Source organism: Artibeus jamaicensis, unplaced genomic scaffold, assembly GCF_021234435.1.
Source record: "Artibeus jamaicensis isolate MK-2021 breed Jamaican fruit bat unplaced genomic scaffold, CSHL_Jam_final contig_3206, whole genome shotgun sequence".
Classification (NCBI taxonomy): Eukaryota; Metazoa; Chordata; class Mammalia; order Chiroptera; family Phyllostomidae; genus Artibeus; species Artibeus jamaicensis.
Window position 1 is genome coordinate 127389 of NW_026521757.1, and position 23682 is coordinate 151070.

General features: G+C 37.0%; 1 non-coding gene and 1 pseudogene across 1 annotated transcript; both read left to right on the plus strand.

Moving 5' to 3' along the window:
* LOC119039951 (ferritin light chain-like) overlaps nucleotides 1-6644 on the plus strand; it is a 100597-nt pseudogene extending 93953 nt beyond the window's left edge.
* A 14057-nt stretch (nucleotides 6645-20701) lies between these two features.
* LOC119039957 (U1 spliceosomal RNA) lies at nucleotides 20702-20865 on the plus strand. The gene has a single exon (XR_005080756.2). It is a non-coding gene; the product is annotated as a U1 spliceosomal RNA (small nuclear RNA).
* Nucleotides 20866-23682: the final 2817 nt, after the last annotated feature.

A 23682-nucleotide genomic window follows, 5' to 3' on the forward strand; every position in this document is an offset into this window, starting at 1 on the left:
CATTAAGAATTCTAAATTGCTATAGACCAGTGTCTTCTATGTGTCTCCCATTCATCTCTCAAAATGAACATGTTCACTGCAATAGTCCTGTACACTCCTAAAAATTGGATGTTGGTATATACCATCTGTCTGTTTAGTTTATAGATATCTGGATCAAGAGCAACTATATCTGGACATGATGTAGAGACTATCGTAAAAAACAAGAAGTCTTTGACTTTTGAGAAAATTGCCACAGTTAGATGGGACTTAGGGACATTGAAAGGACGATGGTAGTTATGAATACTGCTGACCAATATTGCTGATTATTCTCCTTCCAGACCTGAGGTATGGATAAACTTCCCTGCTGCCTAGAGATTGAGGGGAGCTGTGTGACTTGCTTTGGCTGGTGAAAATGAAGCAAAAGTGGCATATGTAACTTTGAGGAGAAAGTATTTAAGAACCATTGAACATTTTTCTATCTGTTTTTCCCCTTCCATGGTGCTAACATAAGCCTATATTTTAGAGCTGCAACTATGAGACAGCTCACAGAAGACTGCCACCAGGAGAGTCTCCATAGCCTACAGTGAACATTTTATGAGCAAGAAGTAAGGCTTTATTGTTTTAACCCTATAAGATTTTGAGGGTTTTTTTAAAATTGCAACATGACCTAGCCAAACTGAATAATACCACAAACACATACAGAGTTTTAGTCCTGAAGCCAAATTCTAGCATGATTACTTGATTTTCCAGCTCCCTGATAATGACAGAAATTGTAGCTGGAAAGCTAGGGCTCGTCTAAAATTCTGTGCTCGAGCTCCTCTAGTAATTTTGTGAGCACCCTATTGGGTACTTACGTTAAATCCCTTAAATTAAAGTAATCCCTTACATTAGATCCTTTGGGTACTCCATTAAATTCCTTTCTTTTAAACATACCCAGACTGTGTTCTGTTTCCTAAAATTGAATCTTGACTATAGATTGCTGTAGATCAAAGACTAAGAGAGTCTATACTTGGTAGATCATTGACATAAATTAGCAGTGGGAGTAAAAAATTTAAAAAAATTGAAATCCAATTATGAAGACTACAGAAATGGAGAGGTGTCCTCAATTTTGGAATGGAAATCTGAGGATGATTTAACTAATTTTCAAGATAATTTTCGAACAAGGGGATAGTGACCAGAGGGGAGAAGGAAGGGAAGTTAAGGGGGAAACGGGGGAGGGATTTGGAGGAACAAATAGGAAGGGCACAGGGACGAGAACTAAGGGGGGGTGGAAATGGGAGGGAGGTGGGGAGCAAGGGGCTGGGGAGGCTGGGATGGGAAAAATAGACAAAAAACTGTACTTGAAAAAGAACTAAATAAAATTTTAAAAAAAGATAATTTTCTAAGGGATTAAAAATGATTACAATATAAACTTATGTGGTGTGGTGAATTAATTCAAGAAAACTGCAGGGGTGGTAGATGTAATTTTGGATAGCCCAATAGGGAGCAGATGCCATTAAACTGCTCATTCTAGTATATGAAACAACTTTCTAAAACTCTAAAAACTGTTCAACATTCCTAACTTTACAGTGAGGAAACAAATTTGTTATTAAAAATGGCAAAAATAAAAAAATGATTAACAGTTACTTTTAATGTTAAATCTGCAATAAGTTAGCAAACTTAGTAAGTATAAGTTTATAATGCATACATACCCACACACATACATGCCATCTCATAACCTAGAAATTTATAGGGTTATTAGGTTTATGGTATAAAACTGTATCTGGTTTGGGAAACTGCTGCTCTCAGATGATTCTAAAATGACATGAGTGGTCAGAGTCTTGTATGATTTTATTAGCAGAGGGTGGGAATTTAGAGAATGAGCTGGATAATGCTAAGAGGCACTTTGATTCTAAAATATTGTGAATAAAGGAAATAGACTGAAAAGTAAAAATTATTTCAGCAATAAAACTAACAGCTCTTAGCTCTAATGAGGCTACAGAAAATTGTATACTACAGGGAGAGACAAGTCTTCAAAAGAAGTGGACAAAGAAAACAAAAAAAATGCTATGACCCACTGATTAGATCTAATGTGTATGACTTCCTTTTGTAGGTAAAACTAACCTGATGCTCTTATTAAAATATAAAGACATTCTTATTCTGTGATAAGAACGTATACCTGAAAATACTGGGTCTGAGAAACATCTCATTTTAGATCCTGGGTTAGAAAAACTAAGTGCTTAGAAACTAGTTTCTACTAAAATAGTTACTAGAAAAATAAAGAACACTGAAACCTAAGAGATTTGTAACATGTTAGGAAGAAGGTGCTGAATGTGGAAGATATTAACAAGAGAATGCCAGCTAGCCTGTTTGAGAATACAGCCTACAAAATGTGTAATTCTTCTTTAGGTATTGTAAATTGACCACATAACAGCGTCAAAGATTTCACGTGTGAGGAAAATCAGATAACACATGCAGGTCAATTTCTGAGAAGAGAAACTGTGAGACAAGGTAAAATGTGTTATTTTGATACTTGACAGTTTTTTTTATTTTGAAGTTCGACATTTACATTTGCTTTTATAAGCCTTATATTGAAAACCAGGCTTGTGCATGACCAGCTTTAGTAGTAAATACTTTAAAAATATATTTTGTGTATCCAGTAACCTACTTCTACCCCTCTTTTTAAAAATTATGACCTGCAGAGAAACAGAACAATCAGATATGTGTGTGAAGAAAGAGAGAGAGGTATTTTAAAGGAATTAGACATGCAATTGCGGAAACTGGCAAGTCAAAATCTATAGGGTTGGTTGGTCCCAAGGAAGATTTGTTGTCAAAGCTTCAACATGAGGTCTGTCTGGAGGCAGAACTCTTGTTTCCTCAGAGGATCTCAGCTTTTTTTCTGTTTAGATCCACAACTGATTGGATGAGGCCTATTCACTTTATGGAGTGTACTCTGCTTTATTCAAAGTCCACTGTTTTAAATTTTAATCTTATCTAAAAAATACCTTACAGAAACATTGAGAATGGTTTTTGACCATATGATACTGTGGCCCAGCCAAGCTGGCACATAAAAGTAACATCACAACTTTTAAAGGAGCCTAGGACTTTCCCAATCTCTCTCTCTCTTTTTTTTAACCTTTGGTCATGATCTGCTCCCAGTTCTTTGGCTGACTCTCCAGACTAAGTTCCTAATAAGAGCTTAATATTTCACTCCACTCTTAGAGGGATTTGTATTTAAGTAGTAAAAGGTTTATAACCCCAAATGATTAAGCTCTCAACTTATATTTTCAATTTTACCTATCAGTAGAGAATGATTATTTCGAGTAATAACCTTTCTCTTGGTCCATACATCTAACACATGATCAGTTTTCTGTTCTACATGGACACAAAGTTTGTCCTGTATATACGCATTCAGACATTACTGATCTTTCATGCCATGTAATTCAATTAAATAGCATTAATTAAGTGCCTACTTTGTGCTGGAATTATGCTAAAAATCTTGAGAAAAAAACATAATCTCATAAAGGACCTCACAGTCTGGCTGGAGAGAAATTTATCCAAATAAATAAAACACAATTTATCTTGTGTTGCACTAATTGTATAAAGAAATTGTTACAGGCACGAAAAGGAGGTAGTAATGTTTTAAAACTTGGGTCTTAAAGAAGTTTTCAAAACTATGATAATTAGCTGTGCTTTTAAAGCTAATGGATTAGATGGGTTATAGACAGGGGAGTAGGGAGTGAAATTTAGCACTCAGAGAAAGTAGAGGGGTGTTTTCGGGAAGAACTGGAACTGCTCAGAGCTTAGCCTGTATAAGGAGTTCATAGGAACCAATGAGGAGATGGGTTGGGTCACATAATAAATGGGGTAATAAAAATATTGGAGTTGACTCTGTAGAGAAAGCATAGCAGTTGAAGGTATTTAAGGTGAGATGCATCAGGATCAGATCTTTCCTTTAATAATTTAATTCTGATAGCTAAGTGGTAGAGGTGTTAGAGTCTGAGAAAGATTTGAGTCAGAGAAACCAATTAGGAAACAGTTATAACTGTTCCAACAAAAGAGAATATAGAAAATGGAGAGGAAATGATAGATTTGAAAATATATATTTGGAAGGATATTTGACTAAATGAATGTAGAGAAACAAGGATTCAAATATTATCCCTGAGTTCACTATGACTTTAAATGTACCAATTCTAAGTATTTTGACAGAAGTCTTTCTAAAGACATTGGACACTTTTCTATCTTTTCAAAGAAAGTATTGAACATAATTTTGCTTTACAATAGAGTTACCAATATGAACATTCACTATTTTACTTTACTGTAACTTATAGTCTAGTTTTATTTACACTTGTGAGAATCTTTTGTTTTCTTTTTTTAAATCTCCTCTTATTTGGCCATTGTAAGAAGACTTATTTATTAGAGATATTCTATAATTTCTAGTTTATTGCTTCTACTGAACGGTGTATTGGGAAATCAGAACAAAATCACAAAGGAGGAATCCTAGTGAGTGGAAAATTTATGAGCAAGAGACATGGAGTGTTTCCTATGAGGTACAGAAAATACTTTTGTCCTGAGGTTTTGGGTGTTGTAGCAGGTTCTTTTTGTTTGTTTGTTTGCTTGCTTTTGTTATGTGTGTGTGTGTGTGTGTGTGCACTCCGAAACTTTTATTTACTGACTTTTTATCTCAAGAGAGTACATTGGAGAAGTCAGATTGACTAGCCAAATTCCAGGCAGAGAGGATTTTATTATTACTGTATAGGTATCACATGTTATATATGAGAGAAAAAAGCATTATTAGTTGAATTTTTAAATATTTTCTAAAAGATTTAAAAATAAATATTTGAATATAAAAACAAATCATATAGAGCACACAAATCCTAAAATATTTAATACCTGAAAGTTTACAGAAAAAAATTTACAGACCCTAGCTATGAATAAAAGCTTATTTATTATATGGTCCTTTGTTGTCACTTTTATTTTTGTTCATATGTACGGTCTCACTGAATAAATGATGAACTCACATAAGGCAGGAACCATACCATGAATCTATGTCTTCTTCTGAGCATTTGGCACAGTATATCATAACTCATATCTGCAATTCTGTGATCATAAAGTATATACAGATTGCCAAGCTTCCTAACATTTGTAAGATCCAGAAAAGGAGAGAGGAAGAATGGCAAGTTGTGTGGAAAAAGAAAGGAACGATCTTGTAAGAATCACACAGTTGGAGATGCCTAAGACCCTTCAAGGCTCATTTCTCATTAAATTTTTTATCCTTTAACAAATATAAATTATTAAATATATTTTTACAAATCATTGCCTTGGAGATAAGCAGTTAACAAAATGTACAACCACCTAAGTTTTAAACATCACACAACTATGAATTTACGATGAGCAAAATGGGAGCTTTACTGATCTTCCAAGGAAGAGGTCCTGTAAAAATGTGTGGTGTGCCCAGTAAGACCTGCATTCTAAAAGGATATATTAATCCTTTGTTATCAACTTACCTCTTCTGCTTTGAAACTGAATAACTTCTGTAACACTCTTTCGAAAGATTCAAATTTGTTTAAGATACATTTTTATTTAATATATTTATCTGCTTAATGACTAAAATAAGTCAATAAAATAGCCGATAGGCAATGTTATAGAGCTTAAGTGTGTGGCCTCTGGCCTGATGCTTAGTCTGAATACTGCTTCTATCTCAGGATGTCTCCACAAAAGGCAACCTGCTGTTTGTCGGTTTCTTTTGATATAAAATGGGTATAACACTAGGTCCTTCTTTATAGAGATTATGTGAAGATTATTATTTATGTTAACACTTATAACAGTCTTGAAAATGTAACTAGCAACTGTAGAAATTGACTAGGTTTTATTCTACATATTATAAATTACTGGCTAGCCCTTATTCTTCTATGTATGAAGCACGAATCAATCTTCCTATCACAGCCATAAAGATTATCTGTCTTCTAGAGTGCCCTCAGCTGTCCTGAGATCTCTCTCTCTGGCTTCAACAGGGTTTGGATGAAACAGATGGAGAGATGCCCCTTCTTTTCAAGTACCCTCCAACCTCTTTTCTAGTCACCACCTTTGCAACCACCTCAGCCATCCTCAGTCTCCAAGACCAGCCAACACCATTTTTGACATTAACTGTTCATTGCTGAGCAACCACGAGCTCCCAAATTCATCAGAATTATTCCACAGATGGATAGGTTGCTATCAGCCACCTGGCCAACCCGCATCTGAAGGCCTCCTACAACCACCTTTTTCTAGGCTTCTATTTCGACCAAGACAATGAGTCTCTGGAGAGCATGGGACAATTCTGAGAGTTGGTGGAGAAGCACGAGGGTGCTGTCTCTGAAAGCTGCCAAACCAGCGCAGTGGCTGAGTTCTATTCCAGGACATGGTGAAGCCTTCCCAAGATGAGTGGGGTAAAACTCAGCACACCATGCAAGCCGCCTTGGCCTTGGAGAAGTACCTGAACCAGGCCCTTTAGGATCTGCACTCCCCCGGCTCTGCCTGCACAGACCCTCATGTCTGTGACTTCCAGGAGAACCATTTCCTGGACGAGGAGGTGAAACTCATCAAGAAACTGGGCAACCACCTGACTAACATCTGTAGGGCTGGCCCACCCCCAGGCTAGGATGGACGAGTATCTCTTCGAAAACCTCACTCTCAGGCACAACTAGGAGCCTTTGGAGTCCAGAGGCCTTTGATGGACCCTCCGCATTTCCCTGGTGTCTGGCTTTTGACTAAGCCCCTTACTGAAATCACTAGTCACCCTTTTAACCAGCCCGAAATCCTCTCCCATGCACTGGACCAAATGGAAACAATAAAGCTTTTTACAGCAAAAAAAAAGAAAAAGATAATCTGTCTTCTAGTTCTATCAGAAGATGGGAGAAGAAACCGAACCATATGTGTGGTATGTTTTATTCAAAAGAACTTTCATTTTTTTGCATTAAATCTCCATAATTTCTTGGAAACTCTCTTACGAATGAACTTGAGGGAAAAAATAGTGTTCTATTCCACTTAACCAGCAGGAATGTAAATCAGCACTCATAATTCTTGTATGTCTTGTAGACTTGTATTTTTGTCTACACCCTCTTGTATGCCCCCAACCAGGGACCTGGCCTGCAACCATGTACCCTCACTGGGAATCAAACCAGCAACCTTTAGGTTTGTAGGCCAGCATTCAATCCAAAGAGCTATGCCACCAGGGCATGCATTTTGATTTTATTTTTATTTTATTTTTTTACCTTAGGAACAGAGAAAATTTATTTCTCAAAGTTCTTTTTTTAGAATATATTTTGTTAATTATGCCATTACAGTTTTTCTATTCCCCCCTTATTCCCCTCCACCCTGCACACCCCCTCCTCCCCCTTTAGTTTATGACCACATGTCTCAAGTTCTTTAGATTCTATATTTCCCATACTATTCTTGCCCTCCCCCTATCTATTTTCTACCTACCATCTATGCTACTTATTTTATGTTCTTTCTCCCCCCTTCTCCTTCTCCCACTCCCCTGTTGCTAACCCTCCATGTGATCTCCATTTCTATGGTTCTGCTCCTGATCTAGCTGTCCTCTTAGTTTGCTTTTGTTTTAGGTGTGGTTGTTAATAACTGTGAGTTTGCTGTCCTTTCACTGTTCATCTTTTTTATCTTCTTTTTCTTAGCTAAGTCCCTTTAACATTTCATATAATAAGGGCTTGGTGATGATGAACTCCTTGAATTTGATCTTATCTGAGAAGCACTTTATCTGTCCTTCCATCCTAAATGAAAGCCTTGCTGGATAGAGCAATCTTGGATGTAGGTCTTTGGATTTCATGACTTGGAATACTTCTTTCCAGCCCCTTCTTGCCTGTAAGGTCTCTTTTGAGAAATCCACTGACAGTCTGGTGGGCACTCCTTTGTAGGTGACTGTCCCCTTATCTCTTGCTGCTTCTAGGATTCTCTCCTTCATTTTAATCTTGGCTAATATAATTATGATGTGCCTTGGTCTGTTGCTTCTTGGATCCACCTTCTTTGGGACTCTCTGAGCTTCCTGGATTTCCTGGAAGTCTATTTCCGTTGCCAGATTGGGGAAGTTCTCCTTAATTATTTGTTCAAATAAATTTTCTACTCGTGGCTGTTCCTCTTCCCCTTCTGGTACCCCTCTAATTCAGATGTTGGAACATTTAAAGATGTCCTGAAGGTTCCTAAGCCTCTCCTCATTTTTTTTTTTAATTCTTGTTTCTTCATCTTTTCTATTTGGTCATTTTTTTTCTGTCCACTCCTTTGATTTGAGTCCCAGCTTCCTTTCCATTACTATTGGTTTCCTGTGTATTTCCATTCATTTAAATTATTTTAGCCTTCATATGTTCCTCTAATTTGTGACTAAAATCAACCAGTTCTGTGAGCATCCTGATCACCAGTGTTTTGAACTGTGCATCTGAAAGTTTGGCTATTTCTTGGTCACTTAGATTTATTGGCTCTGGGACTCTGAGTTGTTCTTGAGCCATGTTTTGATCTGTTTGTGCCTGTTATGTATGAGGAGCAGAGCCTTAGGTATTCACTAGGGCAGGGCCACCCAGGTTGCTGGTTTGTGATACTGTATGTGGGGGCAGGTCAGAGAGGGACAATGGCAGTTCCCTCCGCTGCATCCTGCCACTGGGGCCTGCACGGTCTGTCTCACTGCTCGGTCCTTGACCAGTTTATCTACGCCTGAATATGTGACCACGATCAGCACTCAGTGGGTCTGCCTGCTTCTCCACACCTGGGATCCATTTGCCCATGGCTGCTGGCACACCTGGGTCACACACCCGGGTCGGTCGGGTGGATCTTTCCGGCCCGACCCCACTCTGCTGCTGGCTCTGCCCCTCTACCGGTTTGGCTGAAGGGTTCGTTGTTGTCAGACTTCCGCATAGTTCAATTTTCTGTGGTTTGGCTGCATTTTTGTTGCTAAAACTTTGGCGCAATGCTTCCACCTACACCTCCATCTTGGTGAAAGTGGACCTGCATTTTTAAAATATTAAATAAAAATATCATAACTCTCATGGTTCTACATTTACTAGAATAAAGCAGATAATTTAAATATGTTCTGGTCTTATGAACAGAGAACAATATACAATTAATGATTTATTTATGTAGTCATTATAGTAGTGGTCTCACATACCCATCATATTCAAAAACTGAGAAGCAAAGGAGTATTTTAAACAACTGCAAAAAGAGACAAATATTTTTATTTTTTAAAGATTTTATTTATTTATTTTTAGAGAGAAGAGAAGGGAGAGAGAAAGAGAGGAAGAGAAACATCAACGTGTGATTGCCTCTTTTTTGCCCACTACTGGCAACCTGACCCACAACCAGGCACATACCCTGACTGGGAATTGAACCAGCAATGCTTTTGGTTCACAAGCTGGCACCTAATCCATGGAGCCACACCAGCCAGGGCTTGATAAATATATTTAAAAAAAACAGCAATCTTGACAATAATTAGATGATGTATTCCATTACAGGCAGCAAAATTGAGAAAGAAGATCATGAACAATGTAATCAACATATTAGTAATATTTGTTTCAGGTTGTATATAAATTGCATAGAAAATATACTTTCCCACAAATGTTAAGTACAAAAAAAAGTTAAAAGCGGTACGTAGCTTAAATATACCAAGTAAAAATGTATACTAGTATATAAAAAGCATATCTTGATGTAGGTTGTAATATAAAATAAACTCATATTTGGTCATATAGAGAGAATCTCATGTTATTTATTACCAGTATCCTTAAACATTTCGACGGGTTCTTAAATATAAGTATCACATGCAATAAAGTAATGCTCTTTAAGGTCTTGACTTTGTATTTTGAGAAACACACTGATGCATAAAGCAGGGATGAAAAATCCAGAACTAAAAAGAAAGCACCAGTCTGAAAATGTGAGTATGGTATGACTCCAACTATATGACACTCTAGAAGAAGAAAATCTATAGAGGCAGTAAAATGATCAGTGGTTGCCAGGGAGGGATGCATAGGTGGAGCACAGGTTTTTTAGGTTAGTGAAACTATTGCCTGTATGGTGGATATATGACTTTATGCATTGTTCTATGCCCATAGAACTGAACCATAATGTAAATTAAAAAGTTCAATTAATAATAATGTATCAAGCAATAAATGCACCACACTAACGCAAGATGTTAATAATAGAAAAAATGTGTGTGGCAGGGGGGAGAGGGATATATAGAACTCTGTACTATCTGCTCAATTTTTCTGTTAACCTAAAATTGCTCTGAAAAATAGTGTGTATTAATTAATTTTCAAAGGTAGCATACCATACATGAGGCATTTTTGTTAAATGCAGTAGATGGAAACTGCTAAAATGATATTCAAGAAATAAATACTTCAGGCATTTCAATTGAAGGTGTGTAAAGCTAAAAGGTACCCAAAGAAAAGCATGTACTCTAGCCTTAAAGACTTCTAAGAAGAGAAATTGTACCACTCCCCTTTTCTATTCTAGATTTTCAGTAATTTCTGAGTCCACCAAACTACTGTGTATTAATACATTTGTGTTCTCTGAAGAGTGATTTGATCAATAGCATCCCTAAATAATGTTTCTCTACTTTATTTATTAAGTAAATTATTGCTTTACTTCATTTTTTCCAACCTGATGAAAGCACCCCAACACCTTTCATTCTTTTTCACAAATGCAAGCTACAGTGAACCAATAGGTGGCTGATAGACAAAATAGTTCATTCACAGAAACTCTAGCTTTTGAAATTTACATTTCTACTGTAGAAATTGTCAAGTTCTAGAAAGTTAAAACAATTTTTATAGAAAACACTTTAGTACAGCAAAGTAACTTTTTGTATTGACCTCTACAACTGTCTCACACTGTATTATGTTATTTTTTTAATGTAATAAGGGACAAAACTTTTGACCATTCTAGAAATAATTTGCCTAAACTTTTGTTCCAAACCTGTTTTAATTCACTCCTTTGATAACGTCATTATACACTACTATAATTTCTTAATTAAAATAGTTTTGGGGAATAATCTTATGTTAAATACCCATTCTCAAGAAGAGGTGAAGCCATAAGGTATAGTTACATGTGAAAACTGTTAGTTGCTCAGTGGAAAATGTCATTGAGATGACACATTGTGTATAGCCTATTTCTGGAGTAAGTCTGCAGATGATTTAAAATGTTAGTGTTTGAGCCTTCATAATGGTCATTGTCCATGAAACAATACATACCACTGAACGCATGGTAAATAAAATGCCTGAAAAATTATAAAGGGCATAATTTCTGTGAACATGCACTCTTTCTAAGTATAATAAATTATAATCTCATCATAACTATGAAAGGGTAAAATACATTATGTTTTTATATGAAGAATCATCACTTTGTCTGAGCATATTTTACAACAATATTTATTGTCTTATAATCAACATTAACGGCACTTTTATTATCTTAGACAATTTTTGTAATAACATGTATTTTAATTATTTGGCAATTATAAATTTTTATTTTAAATGATTCATGAGATTGAGCTAATGATCTAAATATATTTCTTCTGTCTTTGTTGTGCTTTAAATGTATACATATCTCAATTTATAGGTGTTAATCATGAATATTATTTTCTCTCTCCTACACTAGAAGGTAGCTGTTAATAAAATGTTATGAAATTATGGTTCTTTTATCCAGCAAGCAGAAAACTAATAGCATGATTATTCTGTCATAAGTCTTCCCTTTGATATTTTTTATCCTCTTTTGACAATATGGCACTACATTATGAGAGTAAAATATTTTACATTACCATCTCCTTCACTAATGTGTATGTATATAATGTCACATATATATGACCATTTCCATACTAAAATCTTAGCTTGTCCCTGTAGCTAGGTAAATGCATATTAAAATTGTCATTCCCATATCATAGCTTTCTATTAATGTTGCACATCTAATATAATATATTAGACATTTCCTTAATTACTACAGAGAATGTATGGATATTAGCTAGTTGAGACAGGTCGGGTTCCCTGGGAAGCAGTTGTAAGGTGAAGTTCAGTGTGTGAAAGACTCATTAGCAAAAAAAAAAAAAAACCTCTGCAAGGAAAGGGGAGGAAGAAGCAGGATTGAATAGGGGGAGTTTCCCTATTCAATTGCTTATTACTGACCCCACAAAGTTTTTGCTCGTTCAACATGGAGCAAAAGAACAAAGACTGTCCATTAGAGGAGTCCTGGGGAGACAATGGCCACGCTATTTCCCACACCTTCCACAGTTATTGGTTGAAGGCCATTCTGACACAGCTAGAACTTTGTCTTGAAATCTGAGGCGAACCTCTAATGAGTTAACAGGGAGATATGTCAGGTAACCAGTCACAAGTGGGCAGCAAGTTCTCTCCTGAAGGGGCATCTAAATAGTTCATATCCATGTCTGAACAGTTCACCCTTTGGACCGTGTAGCTTAATTTAATCAAACAGATTGAAGGTATGGCCTTTCAAGCATCGCGGGGCCTCCTCATGAGGAGAAACTTAAAATATCAAGGTCTCCCTGCAGTTTGTCTCAGGTTGCAACTCGTGCATTATCACTATCCAGTGTAAATTTCCCTTGCCCTAAGATTTCACCTCTGCTGGTCTTGGTGGGATACCTCAGAGTAAGACCCAAACTTTCATTCCTTAAAATTCTGTGCTCTTGGTAACCACAGCTCTCTCAGGCCAGAGTTGCTGTATTTGTTCATTCATAGTTATAACTGTTTACTCAGTTCATTCTGGTATTGAATCTGAGAGGTACCTTCAGTGACACACACACCAAATGGCTGACATCTTGTTGATGGTGAATGATAACCTGTGGGTTCCATATTCATTGGACTACTTCTACATTTCCCTCCCAGTAAAATAGGTCCTTTGGTTATTTATGGTCAAACGTTTCAACTCGATTAGGGCCAAGCAGCATGCCAGCAGCTGTTCTTTGAAACATATGTAATTTTCTCGTAGAAATAACGTGGCCTTAGTCTAGAAACCTAAGGGCCTATGCTTTTTCCACTGCTACTTGCCATAATATCCACAATCGATCTTTTCCACCACTGAAATCTCCAACACAATACGCTGTGCTGGAACATCTGAGTGACAGAAATACTTGCACTGTAGCCTTTCTTGTTCCAGCTCTTATTCAAACTGGCAGCATCCCTTGTCACCCTGTGCCTGGGCCAGAATAGCATTTCTAGGTATGGAATATGTTATCTGTAGAATTTAAGAGGCTTTCCTAGCATTGAGCTTTCTCTCTGGTAGGAAGGGGTAGAAGACACAGTAGTTTTTCTTTTGCTTTGAAGGTGAAGTATTGGCATGCTCCTGGCCAGTGGACCTCTAAATTTTGTTGCTGAAGTATCAGATTCCCAATTTTCACGGGGCTTATTTCTCACTCTTTGGAGCACATACAGCTTAACAAGATAACAGGGCCTTTTGCTCATCCTGCCTAATCAGCATGATCCATCATTATCATAAATCAACTAGATTCTCTGTGAAATGTTCATACAGCCTATATCTTTTGGGGCTTATTAAAGTAAAGGATAGAACGGCTAGCCATTGGTAAAAGTAAATACACATTATGGTGTATTTCATGTGGATGTGAACTGTTTCTGATTTTCTTTCCTAATTAGCATAGACCAGAAAGTCCTAAATTATTGGCTGCATATGATCATGTGCCTGTGTATTAGTCTGCCTAGGAACAATAGTTTGTCAGATATGGCAGTTGTGATTAGGTCTAGTATTTAATTGATCTTGTGGTAGTCTAAAGTGATTATCCAAGGTCTATTCAATTTTGGCAGGGGCTAGACTGATGAATTAAATGCAAATGTAATAAAAATCACTTATTTTGCATTCCTGAGATCTTAAGGAGTGGCATTCATCTCAACTTTTTCTCTCACTCTGAAATGGCAATATTATTTTGTTCTGGTTGAAAGGGCATGCAGTTTCAAGGCTTCCATTTGGCCTTCACCACTATTAGCTCTTAGCTCATTGACCAACAATCCAATGTGGGCATTACTAAAACTGCAAACTGTGCCAATCTCAAAAATGCATCAAGGACCATATACATAAGCAATGATTGGGTTTTCACATGGATATGACCTACTGCAGCTAGAACTGGGCCGGCATTTTATTTATGATTTGAGGCAACTGTGATAATGCCTGAGGTCTGCAGCATCAATATTAACTGCACCCTGGGTCCAATGATCCTTGAAATGTCTGTGTATTCTTCTCAACCCAGTGTACAATCATTCAGGTAAGTAGGCATAGGTCCCTTTGAAGAAAGGCTGGGGAGATTATTGCAGAATATAGAAGCCATGGTATTTCAGGGTCTTTTCTCTGGGGATAAGGTAATCTGTTCAGGTAGCACTTTCTGGATCAGGTCAAAAAATCTGCTCAGATCTGGAAACTGAGCATAGTACGATAATTTTTATTGGGGCAACTGCTTTCAGCTCTGCTTTTCCTCTATACACATTCTCTGCATGCACATACAATTTAATGGCACATTTGTTAACTGTCTTACATTTAACCCTTAGGGATGCCCTGCTCTTTGAAACATCTTTATGATTCTCTATGTGTCAGGGGCCCTTGACCAAAAGGGTCACTCTGAAAGTGTCTGTCATTATGATAACTACAACCCCATGGCTTCTGATGGCTCAACACTGCCACCTACCTGCTTTCTACTACTTTGGGGCCATATCACCATTCCTGTTGCTTTCAGCAAGCCGTCAAGTTCTATAATAGCCATTCTGCAATCAGCCCCAACTGTCAGAGAGCCACAGCTGAAGCTCTTAATGATGACTGCCACTCAGTATTTTTCTCACTTGTGTATTTCTGACAGCCATGGATGAATGGTAGGGCTTCAAGGTCCTGGAACATAATTCTCTGGATGTTCTCATGATTCTCTGCATGACATCACATAATCTTTAGGCCTCACTTACTATATTCAATCCAATATGCCTGCTTTCCTTGGCCTTTAATCCCTTTATTATCTGCTCTGACAGTTCAGGCATTTTAATAGCACTCAGTGTGGCCATTATGTTTTCTCAGCTTTGAGATCCAGTCCTAACAGCAAGTTTGCATGATACACTGAGGGTCTTGCCAGAATGTGAAATCCTGTATAAATACTGAACTAGTGGCTCCAAATTAATAAACTGCCCTTTTCCAGGCTATGTTCCAGCTCCTTTGATCGAACACCCTCAGATTCCTATCTCACTGTTCCTAGGAATAAATGCTTTCTCATTCCAGCTGTTACTGGTGGGTATAATCTCTTTGCCCTCCTATTATTGCCAGCATGGTATAGATGGGCTTTGTAACCATTTAGATCTAATTATAGGCCTACAGCAGTGCAAGTGGGGGGCATCTCTGGAAGGGAGCAAAGAAAATTTTTGCATTTTCCTCCAGAAGCGAGTGCTAACTTCTAACAGGGATGGAAGAAGATGGGCCACTTTCTCAGTCAGGCTCAAGTGGTTCATATCAATTTAAAGAGTCAAGAATCTTCAGAGACATACCTAGAGATGTCCCAAAATTATACGTCAACACCCCAGATTTTGCCAAATGGGTTCTGCTTCTGGCGTCACAGGCCTACCCCAGTTCAACATTAAACCTTCTTAAGTGTTCACCGGTTTTGACTACTGAGCCTGATGCTGACTCACCTTCTTTTGTTTGCCAGCTTCATGAGATTCAGGGTTTCTGGAGACTCTGGTTCTCCACTAAAAGTTTCCAGTTCTTAGTTACTTACCTTCAAATTTGTATTATCTATTCGAGAAATCAAAGCAATTTAGTAACAAGATCCAGTTCCTCAGTCTTTATATCTATTATTTAACATGTATTGTTTAAATGTCCGAATCACGGCACGGGCCAGGATCGCTGTCCCTCCATCAGGCAGGCCCGGCACACTGCCAGTGAATATTCGAACGAGCGAGCTGCTGCTTCTGTCAGGACTTATTGACAGTCCTCTCTTCAATAGGGCCTGCATGGCCCATGTTTTTTTTTATCTGCCGCAATGTAGTTTTGAGATCGAAATATCTGGATTTCTTGCTTCTTTCCCATGTCTCTTTCCACAGAACACGGAAGATAAGATGAACACTGGAGACAGAATTAAAAAACATTTTTTAGAGCCCAGCTGCCATAATATGACCGTGGCCCAGTATAGGGGCTTAGAAGCAAACATGCTTTACTAGTTTCCTACGACTGCTGCAACAACTTGCCACAAATGTTGCATTTTTAAACAATACAGATTTATTATCTTAGAGTTCTCAAGGTCAGAAGTCCTACAATCTATGTATCAGCAGAGCTGTCTATAATTTTGGAAACTCTTAGGGGAAAATCTATATTCTTGCCTTGTCAGCTTCTAGACACCACTTTCGTTCCTTGGCTCATGGCTCCACTGTGCATTTTCCTGGCTAGCAGTAGAGCATCCTCCAGTCTCTCACTCACTGCTTCGATCGTAAAGCCTTTTATAGCACCGGCCCTCTTGCCTCCCTTCTATAAAGATTCGTCATTAAATTGGGTCCACGCAGATAAACCAGGTCAATCTCCCCACCTCAATGTCCTGTCCGTATATAACAGAAACATTTTGAGATATTAATTGAGATGCATGCCCATCTTTTTATGACCACCCCCTTACAGATGCCATTAAAGAGCACCTATAACCCCTAATGGAGAGGACAATAAAGAAAAATTGTATTAAAACTTTGGATTTGAGTTCCAATACATGTTCTTAAAAATCACAGCAGAAAATGCTAGGACTAAAGCGTTTCAGAAAGAAAGGTTTTGTTTCATTTCTTTCATATTGTTGTTTTAACTCTAAAATTGCAGAACTCAATTTCAAATATCAGAGAGACAAAACAGTGTCTCATCACAGATCAATGCACAGTAGGTTTTCATATCCAAAGAACAAGTGGGGATTCATAAGTTAGGTAAAACCACAGTGGATGAGATCTGGAAACTCTCAGCCACATATATTGTTCTGACGCCAGAGATACACACCTGGTCCCAGAGTCCTGGGACATGTTTGGTTTCAAGGACTGGAAGAAAAGAGACAGAGAGGAATCTTTCTGAACTGATGGAGTTTTTATGCCATAGGAAACTAACAGTTTATCTTTGATAATAAGTATAAATTAACCAATATAAATAAATAATTGATAATAAATTACTACAGTTAAGCAAAATTGGAAGACTGAGAGCTGAGCCCTCTGTAGAATTTCACTAACATTATTTATTTATTTATTCATTTGGCTGAGCTGAGTTTTACCTCCTGGTGCTGGAACACTTATTTTTTAAGTCACTGAAGAATTCTATGAAGCAGATGTGATTTTCTAGTTTTTAAAATTTTTTATTGTATTTTTTCCATTACCATTTAGTCCCCTTATCCCCCCTCCTCCACACCCTTCAATCACCACACTGGTGTACATGTCCATGAATCCTTTTTCCTTTTTTCCACTGCAATTATTATTTCAATGAAAACTTAGAGAGGTAATGCAGCTAGTAAGTTATGTTGGGAAATAATGCTCCATGGATGCTGATTTTCTGCACTTTTTGTGGAGAGGCACCGATAACTTCTGTCCCAGATCATTTATTTAAGGGTGTTGGTAGAGCAAACAGACTTGGAAGATAGAAATAGTGTCTTCTTCCAAGACCAGAGGCAGATTTGTTTCAGACCATGAATATAAGGATAATGTTTCCCTACAGGGCAAAAAATGGGCAGATTTGACAATAACCACTTATAAGATAGGGGCTTCCTAAGCTCTTCATTTCTCACAGTGACACAAACCTGTTGTGCATGTAGCATCCACCTGTGCCTGTCTGCATGGCACCTATTGGACTTGGGGTTGAGAAGAACTGATGGACTCATTAAGTTCGTTATGCTTGCTGTGCCTTGCATAATAAATCATCTCCCTTCAGTCCTAGCTGGTGTAGCTCAGTGAATTGAGTTCTGGCCTATAAACCAAATGGTTGTGGGTTCAATTCCAAGTCAGGGCACATGCCTGGGTTGTGGGTCAGGTCTCCAGATGGGGGTGTGTGAGAGGCAACCACACACTGATGTTTCTTTTCCACCCTTTTCCCGCCCTTCTCCTCTCTCTAAAAATAAATAAAGTAAATCTTAAAAAAAGTCATCTGTCTCTGAATCAAGAGTTTTATATCTTTTTCCAGTGTCTCTGACACTGTGCCATGTTAACTTGTCAGCTTAAAAGAAGGGTAAAATTTTGAATTCTTCCCAGTTCTTGAAGATGTTCTTGCAGTTCTTGAATATTAGAACTTGGGCACTCTGACTCTAGAGCCCTGATTTGAAACCAAGAATCTGAATATCACACAATATCTACTGAGGGAGCCAGCTAAATGGAAACTAGCATAAGTACAATGTATAAACTTGCCAGTTTCCTTAGTAAGATAAAATTGAGTTCCCACATGTCAATAGAATTTTTGTTTTACTCCATAAGTCACCCTATTAATATCTTTGTTTTCCAAAGTATAGTGGGCAAAGCACTACTCCAGAAGGATGACCCTCAATTAACCTGCACAAATAAATTGTAGGGGACAAGCAACCTTGGTACAATTATTCTTCTTAAAATTCCCAATACATTAGCATTTAAAATTCCTTAAAATCCTATGACAAAAAAATTATTCTATTTCTTTCACTTCAAATTCCCCAGACTAATTGATAATAAAACTTCTACTAGCATCCTATGAATGTAGTATCCCACTGAACACATTCTGAGAATCGCTGATTGGGATGGATGTATCCTGTGGGCCTATTCTCATTGTTATTGCAAAGCTTTGAATAACTTCTGGTTTAAATGATTGCACCTGTACTACCAGAGATGAGAAAAGTTACATGAGTTCACACTTGGGCTGCATCAGTTACTCCAAACCTTGGATTTGCAATAAAATCATCAAAGTGATGCTAAGAAGTTCATGTTTTTAAAACTCCCTTGGCTAGTCTAATGTTCAGTCAGAATTAAGTACAACTTTGATGGCACAGCAAAGCTGGAGCTCACTTCTGGAGAAATCATAAAGAATGGAAGTCTGGAACCCATCTTATTCCGTCAATATGGTAGCTACTCACTACATGTCACTGTATAAATTTTAGCTTAAATGAAGGTAATTAAACAAAATAAAAAATTCTGTCTTTTAGTCATTCTGGCTATATTTCACATACTCGATAGCACAAGGAACTCGTGACTACATTCTTGACCAACACACATATAAAATGTTTCCATCATCACAAGAAATCCTATTGCTCAGTGCTGTCATGGAAGGTCCACAGTTCTCTCCCTGCATGGCTATAGCCAACCTTAGGGGCTCTAGGTTTGATTGTACTAAGGCAGCCAGTGTTCTTCACTAAGGGGAAACAAGGGAGATGTGGGTAGAAAGTTGTATGATATGTGTGTGGTATATATTTATGTGGGTGTATATGGTTGTACACATGTGAGCATATATATGTTGTGGGAATAATAGTGCTAGTTTCACTTGTTCGGCCCTATGAAATAAAACTGTAGAATATTATAGAGATGATGTAAGAAAATATAATGAAGGTCATCCTTAAAAGTTAAGCTATAAAAATTTTTCCAATTAATGAGTGCTTATTGTCTTAATATTACTTCCCAAAAGTATTTTCTGTAATGTCATTATTATTAATTTTTCCCCTTAACTTTCCTAGTTTCTCTGGTTCTTGTCCTGGGATGGACAAGAACCAGAGAAACTTTCTTCCCCATAACTAGGGAAGAAATTATGACTAACAGTTTTATCAACTATCTTCTAAGATAGGGCTACTAACTACAAGATCTGAAACCTAGATTTTTCTTCAATATCCTTTTTACAAAGGCTGGAAAAATATCTTAGGAAACAAATAAAAATAGGCAAAAGAAAATGACTTAAGCTATTCAGTGAAAACTGTGCAGATAAAAGAGTGTCTCTCTAAAATTTTATGATTATCAAGCGTGTGTCATTTAATGAATGACAAAGTGTGTGAAAAAAAAACATGCCATTTAGAAAGTGTCACTTAACTATAGAGAAGGGAAGTTCACAGTTTTCTTTCTCTGGGGAACTATTGGAGTAGTAAAACTACTCTGTATGATACTATAAGGTGTTTGCATGTTGGTATATATTTGCCTCAAACCATAGAACGTACAAAATCAAGAGTGGTTCCCAATGTAACTGTGGACTTTGGGTGATACTAATGTGTCATTGTAGGTTCATCATTTGTAATACAAATATCACTCTAGCATGAGATTTTGATGATAAAGGACATTACATATGTGGAGCAGGGAGTATATGGAACCTTTTATTTAATTTTGCTGTGAACCCAAATCTGTGGTAAAAACAATGCCTATTAAAATATGCTTTCACAAAACTTTTTGTTATTATTCTCATTAGAACCACACAAATTCAGTGAGATAGTTGATCGCCATATATACATATGCATATATATTAAAATTTCCATGTATAAAATTTAATATGTATTCATTTACTTATACTTTATATATTTTGATGCTTGTGTATATAATTTTAATTTATATATAAATTAATATAATATATTTTATAAACATTTAAAAGATAAAACACTATGAATTTGGGGAGTAGTGAATGAAAAACTTTTGTTTGGAATATATAGAGAATTATATGTTTAATAGTGTTTAGAAATAAAATAAAAATAATAGACTGGCATGAGTTCAGACCAGAGAGATGGCAAGAAAAATTGACATTATATTTTACTTTAAGTATATTACATTGCTATTAAAATATAGTAAACATTACCTGTCAGGGGAGATTCTATGACCATGAAGGTGGTTTTCCCAGGGTGAGGCTCACCCATTGCCCTCCAGTTGTGCTGACCCCTGTGATTTCCCCAAATGTGGGAAATTCAACTGCATGATTTGCGGTAGTGGGGGACTGCATTTGTACTCTTCCCTGGAAAAAAATATATAGTAAACAATATCACAAACTTACCCATTTTTAGGAGTTTCCAGATAAAGGAACTACAGACTGAAACAGATGTGGTTGAATTAACCATGTCTCTCCAAAGTGAACTTGTAGATAAAATTTCCCAAACGTCATTGAGAAGAAACCATGTAGTGAAGAGAATAATTTTATTACATATTAAATGATGACACACTCCGAAGTTCAGTGCATAGTAACAGTAACAGGTAAAGGGTATATTTGAAAATAGATGGAAACTTACTGTAATATAAAACAATCTGTCTCTTCCAAGTTCTGAGTTTTTCTGGAAAGTAACTAAGTGTTGTTAGTCTACGCACATGAAAACATACATCTCAAATCTCTACTAGCTCAAGTTACTGATATTACTTATTGTGAATATTTCTGCTCTGTGTAATATATTGACATTACCTTGAAAGATTTTCTGTTTGTGTTCTATTTTTTTTTTAGCCCAGGCAATGTAGTTTCAAGGGTTACATTTGCTCTCTACCTGGTGTGCAACTGCAGGCTTCTGTAGGTAAGTTTACCCTTTCTCTTGTCCTCTGCAGCCATAAAAACCAAACCCCCCTCACTCAGCTCATAATCCAGCTGACCAGGTCCCCCACCCTCCACCTACTTTACCACCCTCACTAAACCACAGTCTTCCTTTTTCATAAACATAAAATTCAAGACAGGGAACCTGTCAGTGATTTTGCTCCTGCATCAACATGAAGCCTACACATTAAGTATGATATAAAGAACTCTAAGTGAATTTATTTACTCTATTTTTTTGGAAAAGATCTGCTGCTAAAGGTCTCTGCCTACGCATACAAAATTCCCACAACTGTAAACGGGAAGAAACAAATGTCAGGCACATCACGCCCAGCTGAGAAACCAAATGTTAAGCAGGGACAATGGAGGAGTTGAGCTTGGCAGTTAGCACTGAGGCCAAGTAATGACTGCTATTTGGAATAGTAAACATTCTAATGAGCCTGGGAAGTTAGAGGATTCCAAATGACAAAGAAGATTGGCATCAGTGCCCACACTGTAGTCACATGATAGCCCACAGTTTAAAGACAAAAGAGGAAAAAATGCATTTTGTAGTCTTCATCAAAGGAAGGAATAGAAAGATAACATTTTAATTTTCCTTATCCAAGGCTAATAAATTAATAGTACAATTAATAATAATTTGTGCAAAATGCAGTAAATGCACATGCTGGTCAAGAGTAAAAAGTGCCCATGTAAACCGCTGAGTCTAAGGGGTGTTTGGAGGTTTACAAAGCCACTGGCTGCGTGGACAGTGTGCCTGTAGCTTGGAAACTGGAGGTCTGGTCTTGGGAAAAACTACACTCTGCGTCAGCTGTGGTGCACCCTGTGACATCAGGGATGACAGATTATGTGCTGACTCCCTCTTCTCTTTCACCAGTTTGAAGTTCATGGGGAAAAAGTGAGGAGAAGGGGGAGGATCGGAATTCCTGGCTATTCTATGTTCCATGAGCAGACAACACAGTTGCTCTCTGTAGTCCAGGAAAAAGGGTTTGGAAATGAACTCCCCATTTTTTTTACCTGACATCTATTCCTTGTTCACAGTGTGGGCTCTCAACCCCATCTCTGTATCTCCAAATATTGTATAAGAATTGTAAGCATTTTGGCATTTTTATATCAGTATTCTTAAATTAAGTTTCCAGCATCTGTATATGTCTCCCAGCAATTTTATTTGTAGACAAGGAGAAATCATTTTATTAAAATGTTAATAGATATTTAATGACTTAAAATAATGGCCCAGGCACATAACATATCTTTATGAACTAATCTCTTTAAAACAGGTCTATTTTCATAAATGATTGAATTCTTTAATTAATTCTTACCTTCTCTACATTCAGTATAACCCTAAATATAAGGATTTTGAAAAACAAAGGGTAATAAATATTTTTATTGGCTAATCCTGTGGTAGCTGACAATTAAGAAACATTTCAAATCAATTTACCCTAATATTTGATGCCATTATAGTAAAACATTTGAAACTTAGCTAAATGAATTTTCTTAAAATACATCTGTTTAATAGCAGCTAAGCCTCTGTAGCTTTCCAAGGTGAAATGGTTTAAAAGTCATTTGACAAACATTTGCAGAGGACACATTAAGCATCATAAGATTCTAAATGAGAAAGAAAGTTTATTGATCCTGCTTTCCAATACAATAAAATTCAATAGTCAATTTGGCATAGTATAGAATGAGATAGGCAGCATAGCAAAAACATAAGCAAAGATTTCAGGAAAACTAGAAGAGGAGAAAATCAATGAGAAGGGGAAGGGCAATTAAATAAATGCTAGTTGATCTGGACTTTAAAAAATAAATTAATCTTTGGCAAGCAAAGGAAAGAAGAATTTACTATAGACACACACTTCTATGGAGATAAGGAAGTAGTCCCTTATGCACAAAAACAAGATCAAAACTAGCAATATGGTAAACAGCATTCAGCTCCAAGTGTAGAGTCTGTCACAGATTACACATTTCCTGTTTCTTGTCTCAGCTTTGTTTTTCTCCATAGCACATTTTCTACTCAAATATGTTTGATAACTTACATATTCATATTATTGTCTGACTCTCAGTGTGACAGGATGGCTAACAGTGTGTGGGTATATTCACACTCGCACAAATGCTTTCTATTCTTGCTTGAATTATAGTTTGACTGCATTTTCCATTGTTCTTTATAATTAGGTGTTCCCATGTGAATAAGCTCTAGTTATGGTCAACCTTAGGGTGTGCCGAGACCCAGAAAAATATTTTTGGGGGCCCTCATTTATTTAAATGATT